This window comes from Manis javanica, chromosome 2 (genome assembly GCF_040802235.1).
Source record: "Manis javanica isolate MJ-LG chromosome 2, MJ_LKY, whole genome shotgun sequence".
Classification (NCBI taxonomy): domain Eukaryota; kingdom Metazoa; phylum Chordata; class Mammalia; order Pholidota; family Manidae; genus Manis; species Manis javanica.
The window spans coordinates 200572989-200581525 of NC_133157.1; the positions used below are offsets into that span (position 1 = coordinate 200572989).

At 38.0% G+C, this 8537-nt stretch overlaps 1 protein-coding gene across 8 annotated transcripts in view; it reads right to left on the minus strand.

Annotated features, from left to right (window-relative positions):
- The window catches only part of SAMD12 (sterile alpha motif domain containing 12), a 392988-nt gene that overhangs the window by 71973 nt on the left and 312478 nt on the right, over positions 1–8537 (minus strand). The gene's annotated exons all lie outside the window — the stretch shown is intronic.

The window sequence follows — 8537 nt, forward strand, 5'->3', positions numbered from 1 at the left end:
AAACTTGAGTTTGAGATAGAATCAAGGACAAAATTGTCATCGCTGCATTTTGTATTACAGCCTGCACAGGCACACTGCCTGCATGCTGCTGGCGGCATTTAATGACCGGGAGGGGGCCTCTGACTATGGATTCTCAAGCTTAGGAGAAATAAAAACTTGTGGGTCAGCTTCCAAAAGCAAGTTCCAAGGAGCAGCAAAATGGAAAGACAAGCATTCTTCAGAAATGAGAAGAAACTGGTTTGAGCCTAGCTTCTAGGGAACACACATAAATGGTGACAGGAGGTTATTTTCTCATTAGGCAATTGAGACTTAACTGTATTCTATGCATGTACTGTGCTCCCAGCACTTGGGTCAGAGAGGTTCTCTAGAAATCAGAGCTCTTAACAGTTGCAGCCTGTGTCAGCCACCTGTACAGAGGCAGGTATCTCCATGTTTTCAATTTCACTGGCAGAAGGGTCTCCAAGCAGAAATTGCAAGGTGTCCTCCTTTGTCCTATGTTAATGACAACATCCTAATCACAGTCCTAGCAGCACCTTATGTTTACATGGACCCCTTACATGGTTAAAACTAATATTCACACATGATCTAAGTACAATTTCAGAAACAGATAGTGGTGGTGGGAGTGGGGCAAGTATCATGATTTCTCTTTAACAAATATGGAAGCCAAAGCACAGATTTTTCTAAGGCCAAGGAATTAGGTTATTCAAGAAATGAAATGGTCCTAAGAGAACTCACTTTAGCCTCTTCTTTAACAGATTAGGAAACGGAGAACAAGAAAGATCACATGGTGAACTAGTAAGAGAGAGAACTGAGATTCCATGGAGACTCGGAAGGCAGTGCTCTTGCAAAATGTGATATCATCCACATCTAAAGGGGTGGCCCCCTTCCTTCAGGGGTTTTCCTATGTACAGTGGCCATAGGTCTATGGATGAAAGTGCTTGTGAGGTAGGGACTCCTTCTGCTCACCATTTTATTGTCAATTCCTAGCACAGAACCCACTGTGTGATAGGTATGCAATAAATATTAGGTAAATGAATGGATGTCTCCCAATAGATACTAGGCATATCTAGGAATAGATTGCTGACATCTGGCATGAAGTAATAATCTCCAGACCAGAAAGAAAAGAGGATATGTGATCTACACGCCAGTTATCTCTGTAGATGCCAAGGTACATCTGTAAGACCTTAGAAAGCTGCCTTGTATGGAGAGGGTTTCTGAATCAGATCCTCAGACAAGCTGGGAGGGTGCTGAGTAGCCTTAGATGTCATCTCCCTCAAGATGACTCAGTAGACCTTACTCAGTATGATTCCAGGGATGGTTAAAGGTCCTTCCCCAACCTCTAATCCCATATCTTCTCTAGTTCCCCTAAAATTTGCTCAGCATCCATTTTTTTCCTACATTAAAGGTGACAGTTCTCACGAGCGTCATTTCAAACTGTCTCCTCTCCCACCATAAAGGTATAGAAAGCCACTGTTACAACAGGATTTGTTTCCTTCAGATGTTTTTGAGAAAAGTGGGGGCAGTACCACTGAAGGAAGACTTTATTGCTCTGTTTTAAGGTGACTTATTTGAAGGAGGGGTAAAGCAACTGGAGCTGAGTGACACTGGATGATAATAGCTTAATTTGCCTTGGTTACAGCTCAATGGCTACTTTCATTTCCCTTTTCTTACCTGACCTTCACTACCCTATGATGTATGTAAAAATGATTATTTCCTTTTTTCAGAGAGGAAATCAATGTTTGGAGTGGCGATGTCACATATTCAAGGCAAACATCCGGGAAAAACTTGAACTCAGGTCTTCTAACTCCATGCTTCTTCCTCTTTCCCTAAGGACATGAGGTCCAAAGCCACTTCTTGCTTTGAGCTCTCCTGTATATGCTAGTGCAGGTTGACTGCTGGGCAGGTTGAAAGCTGGACTCCAGTAGCTGCCTATTTCTTCTGTGGTCCAAAGAATTTTTGATCCAGGGGAAGGGGAACTTCGGTGTAAGCCCAACCTGTCAGTCTCCTGCAATTTATTTCTCTTGCTTTTCAAACATATTTTGCTCTAAGCTTACAGAAGTTGTTGAAGTCGAAATTCCAATTAACCCCAGCAGTAAGTGGTGTTTTTGTTCTTTATGAAATGAGAATGAACCTCAAATGTTATTGGAATTTGCTGAAACTGGACAGGAATGGATGTGGATGTTTCAGTTGACACCACCCATTTCATTCTAGAAAATCAGGGAAGAGGTACAGGTTTTCAAAGCAAATATGACTATTTTTATCCTGCAGGCTGTTTTCATTAGCTGTAGTATCCTGCAATATTTTCATTTTATTTTTACATCAGCCAAACATATTTTTAAATTTTTTCTCTTTTTCCTTTAAGCATACCATTTAAGTCCAAATTAGGCATTAGGTACAATGACCTGGACAACAGCTCTCAAGGATTAAATAGACAAACAATAAAAATTCCAATGAGCATAGGCATATCACAAAATCTGGTTCTAAGTAAGGTTGCATGTGGAATTTCATTTGTCTTGGTATTTGGCTAGGACTCATGGAGAAAAGTACATAGTCCTTCTTCTCTGGCACTTTACTTTTAAAGGAAATGTTGTCTCTAGGTAAAAACAAGATACTGTTCTCCAGACTTATTAGAACTTACTCTTGATGTGTTATGGCACCTTTTTGGATATCAATCAACAAGGGCAGAACCACACCAGGCATGCAAGGGATATAATATCCAAAGGAAGAGATTCTTATTCTCTAGATACTTACAGACTAAGCCTAAATGTTGCATTATTCACTGCCATACCTATGAAAGGTGCTGCTAATCCATGACAGCAATCTTCTCACAGACTCTATGTGTCCTTGTAATCTTGGTCTAATCAGTCACACCCAATCTGAACTGGCACATGAGTTGAAGCCCACTGGCCATACCTGAACTAATTTGAGAGACAAAGCTAAAGGTAAGAGTAAGAACAATCAAGGATTGAACCTCAGGGGAGGGAGGTATCTCTTAGACTCCAGTAATGAGTCCTCTGTAAAGTGAAAGGGTTCCCACTGCATCTTACTAGTATGGCTAGAATTTGGAGAGATGAAGGGAAACAGAACTAAGACTCCCAAGAGCAAATGTGTGGATACAGGAGATGAATATGGAATGTGAATATGAATAGGGCATAGGGTTTGCCCTGGGACTGGAGAGTAGGGTTCTATACTCATTACTGGGGAGATTCTTTTTTTATTTATTTTTAATTAGTATAATTTTTTTATTAAGATATCATTGATATACAATCCTATGCTCAGGTTTCACATGAGCAATATTGTGGTTACTACATTCCCTCTATTATCAAATCCCACCACATACCTCATTACAGTCACTGTCCAGCAGCATAGTAAGATGCTATAGAGTCACTTGTCTTCTCTGTGCTATACTTACTTCCCTGTGCCCCCACCCCCTGCTACACTATGTGTGCTAATTGTAATGCCCCTTATTCCTTCTCCCTCCCTTCCCGCCCACTCTCCCCAGTTCCTTTCCCTTTGGCAACTGTTAGTCCATTCTTGGGTTCTGTGAGGCTGCTGCTGTTTTGTTCCTTAAGTTTTTCTTTGTTCTTAGACTCCACCAGTGAGTGAAATCATTTGGTACTTGTCTTTCTCCGCCTGGCTTATTTCACTGAGCACAATATCCTCTAGCTCCATCCATGTTGTTGCAAATGGTAGGATTTGTTTTTTCTTATGGCCGAATAATAATCCATTGTGTGTATGTGCCACATCTTCTTTATCCATACATCTGTTGATGGACACTTAGGTTGTTTCCATATCTTGGCTATTGTAAATAGTGCTGTGATAAACATAGGGGAGCATATGTCTTTTTGAAACTGTGATCCTGTTTTCTTAGGATAAATTCCTAGGAGTGGAATTCTTGAGTCAAATTGTATTTCTATTTTGAGTTTTTTGAGGAACCTCCATACTTCTTTCCACAATGGTTGAACTATTTTACATTCCCACCAGCAGTGCAGGAGGGTTCCCCTTTCTCCACATTCTCGCCAACATTTGTTGTTCCTAGTCTTTTCTATGTTGGCCATCCTAACTGGTGTGAGGTTATCTCACTGTGGTTTTACTTAGCATTTCTTTGATGATTAGAGATGTGGAGCATCTTTTCATGTGTCTGTTGGCCATATGAATTTCTTCTTTGGAGAAGTGTCTGTTCAGATCCTCTGCCCATTTTTTAATTGGATTATTTGCTTTTTGTTTGCTGAGGTATGTGAGCTCTTTACATGCTTTGGATGCCAACCCCTTATTGGATATGTCATTTATGAGTATATTCTCCCATACTGTCGGATGCCTTTTTGTTCTACTGATGATGTCCTTTGCTGTACAGAGGCTCTTTAGTTTAATATAGTCCCACTTGTTCACTTTTGCTTTTGTTTCCCTTGACTGGGGAGATATGTTCATGAAAAAGTTACTCATGTTTATATTCAAGAGAGTTTTGCCTATGTTTTCTTCTAAGAGTTTTATGGTTACATGACTTACATTCAGGTCTCTGATCCATTTTGAATTTACTAATTTACTTTGGTGTATGGAGTTAGACACTAATCCAGTTTCATTCCCTTACACGTAGCTGTCCACTTTGGCCAATACCAGCTGTTGAAGAGGCTGTCATTTCCCCCTTGTATATGCATGACTCCTTTATCATATATTAATTGACCATATATATTTGGGTTAATATCTGGACTCTCTATTCTGTTCCACTGGTCTATTGGTGTTGTTCCAGTACCAAATTGTCTTGATTACTGTGGCTTTGTAGTGGAGCTTGAAGTTGGGAAGCAAAATCCCCCCTGCTTTATTCTTCCTTCTCAGGATTGCTTTGGATATTTGGAGTCTTAGGTGGTTCCATACGAATTTTAGAATTATTTGTTCCAGTTTGTTGAAGAATATTGTTGGTATTTTGATAGGGATTGAATTAAATCTGTAGATTGCTTTAGGTAGGATGGCCATTTTGACAATATTAATTCTTCCTATCCATGAGCATGGTATGTGTTTCCATTTATTGGTATCTTCTTTAATTTCTCTCATGAGTGTCTTGTAGTTTTCAGAGTATAGTTCTTTCACTTCCTTGGTTAGGTTTATTCCTAGTTATTTCATTCTTTTTGATGCAATTGTGAATGGAATTGTTTTCCTGATTTCTCTTTCTGCTAGTTCATCATTAGTGTATAGGAATGCAACAGATTTCTGTGTATTAATTTGGTGTCCTGCAACTTTGCTGAATTGAGATATTAGGTCTAGTAGTTTTGGAGTGAATTCTTTAGTGTTTTTTAAGTGCAATAACATGTCATCTGCAAATGGAGAGTTTAACTTCTTTGTTTCCAATCTGGATGCCTTTTATTTCTTTGTGCTGTCTGATTACAATGGCTAGAACTTTCAGTACTATATTGAATAAAAGTGAGGAGAATGGGCATCCTTGTCTTGTTCCTGATCTTAGAGGAAAAGCTTTCAGCTTTTCACTGTTACATATGATGTTAGCTGTGAGTTTGTCATATATGGTCTTTATTATATTGAGTTATTTGCCCTCTATACCCATTTTGTTGAGAGTTTTTATCATGAATGTGTATTGAATATTGTCAAATGCTTTTTCAGCATCTATGGAGAGGACCATGTGGTTTTTCTCCTTCTTTTTATTGATGTAGTGGATGATGATGGTGGATTTTCAAATGTTGTACTATCCTTGCATCCCTGAGATGAATCCCACTTGATCATGATGTATGATCTCTTAACGTGTTTTTGAATTCAGGGTGCTAATATTTTCTTGAGTATTTTTGCATCTATGTTCATCAGGGATATTGGTCTGTAGTTTTCCTCTTTTGTGGTGTCTTTGCCTGGTTTTGGTATTAGAGTGATGCTGGCTTCATAGAATGAGTTTGGAAGTATTCCCTCCTCTTCTATTTTTTGGAAAACTTTAAGGAGAATGGGTAATATGTCTTCTCTAAGTGTCCAATATAATTCCACAGTATGGGGGTTTTGTTCTTGGGTAGTTGTTTATTACTGATTCAATTTTGTTGCTGGTAATTGGTCTTTCCAAATTTTCTGTTTCTTGCTTGGTCAGTCTTGGAAGGTTGTATTTTTCTAGAAACTTGACCATTTCTAAGTTATCCAGTTTGTTAGCATATAATTTTTCATAATATTCTCTAATAATTCTTTGTATTTTGGTGGTGTTCGTAGTGATGTTTACATTCTCATTTCTGATTCTTGTTTATGTGTGTAGATTCTCTTTTTTTCTTGATAAGTCTGGCTAGGGGTTTATCTATTTTGTTCGTTTTCTCAAAGAACCAGCTCCTGCTTTCATTGATTCTTTCTATTGCTTTATTCTTTTCAATTTTATTTATTTCCTCTCTGATCTTTATTATGTCCCTCCTTCTACTGATTTTGGGTCTCATTTGTTCTTCTTTTTACAGGTTCAATAATTGTGAATTTAGACTGTTCATTTGGGATTGTTCTTCCTTCATTAAATATGCCTGAATTGCTATATACTTTCCTCTTATAACTGCCTTTGCTGCATCCCACAGAAGCTGGAGTATTGAGTTGTTGTTTTCATTGGTCTCCATATATTGCTTGATCTCTGTTTTAATTTGGTCATTGATCCATTGTTGTTAAGCTCTATGTGTTTGTGAGCGTTTTTGTTTTCCTTGTACAATTTATATCTAGTTTCATACCTTTCTGGTCTGAGAAGTTGTTTGGTAGAATTTCAATCTTTTTGAATTTTCTGAGGCTCTTTTTGTGGCCTAGTATGTGAGCTATTCTGGAAAATGTTTCATGTGCACTTGAGAAGAATGTGTATCCAGCTGCTTTTGGGTAGAGTGTTCTATAGACGGCTGTAAGGTTCATGTGTTCTAATGTGTTGTTCAGTGCCTCTGTGTCCTTACTTATTTTCTGTCTGTCCTTTGGAGTGAGTGGAGTGTTGAAGTCTCCTAAAATGAATGCATTGCATTTTATTTCCCCCTTTCATTCTGTTAGTATTTGTTGTACATATTTGGGTGCTTCAATGTTGGGTGAATAGATACTTATAATGGTTATATCTTCTTGTTGAACTGACCCCTTTATCATTACATAATGTCTTTCTTTGTCTCTTGTTACTTTCTTTGTTTCGAAGTCTATTTTATCTGATACAAGTATTGCAACTCCTGCTTTTTTTCTCCCTATTGTTTGCATGAAATATCTTTTTCATCTCTTCACTTTTAGTCTGTAAATGTCTTTGGGTTTAAAGTGAGTCTCTTGTAGGAAGCATATAGATGAGTCTTGCCTTTTTATATATTCTGTAATTCTATATCTTTTTATTGGTGCATTTGGTCCATTTCCATTTAGGGTGACTATTGATAGATATGTACTTATTGCCATTGCCGGCTTTGGATTCGTGGTTACCAAAGTTTCAGGGACAGCTTCTTTACTCTCTAGCAGTCTACCTTAACTCACTTATAACACTATTATAAACAGAGTCTGAAGATTTTTTTTCACCCCCTTCTTATTGTTCCTCCTCCTCTCTTTATATGTTAGGAGTCATATTATGCACTCTTTGCACAACTCTTGACTAACTATGTGGGTAGTTGATTTAATTTTGCATTTGGTTAGTATTTAATTGGTATACTTTCTTTGCTGTGGCTTTATTATCTCTGGTGACAGCTATTTAGCCTTAGGCACACTTCCATCTAGAGCAGTCCCTTTAAAATACACTGTAGGGATGGTTTTTGAGGTAAATTCCCTCAACTTTTGCTTATCTGGGAATTGTTTAATCCTGCCTTCAAATTTTAATGATAATCTTTCTGGGTATTCTTGGTTCGAGGCCCTTCTGTTTCATTGCATTGAATATATTATGTCACTCCCTTCTGGCCTGTAAGGTTTCTGCTGAGAAATCTGATGATAGCCTAATGGGTTTTCCTTTATAGGTGATCTTTTTTCTCTCTCTGTATGTTTTTAATACTGTGTCCTTGTCCTTGATCTTTGCCATTTTAATTATTATATGTCTTGGTGTTGTCTTCCTAGGGTCCCTTGTGTTGCGATATCTGTGGACTTCCATGGCTGAGAGACTATTTCCTTTCCCAGCTTGGGGAAGTTTTCAGCAATTATTTCTTCAAAGACAATTTCTTTCTCTTTTTCTCTCTCTTCTTTTTCTGGTACCCCTATAATGCAAATATTGTTCCATTTGGATTGGTCACACAGTTCTCTTAATATTCTTTCATTCCTAGAGATCCTTTTTTCACTCTCTGCCTCAACTTCTTTGTATTACTGTTCTCTAATTTCTATTCTCTCTCCTCTACCTCATCTAATCTGGTTTCAAATCCCTCAATTGTTTGTTTCATTTCAGCTACTGTATTTTTAAGGTGTCTATCTCCCTCCCGAATTGGTCCCTTAGCTCTTGAATATTTTTCTGTAACTCCATTAGCATGCTTATGACCTTTATTTTGAGTTGTTTTTCAGGAAGATTGGTGATTTCAGTCTCACAGAGACCTCTTTCTGGTGTTTGAGGCATTTTTGATTGAACAAGGTTCTTCTGCCTTTTCATAGTCCTGGAG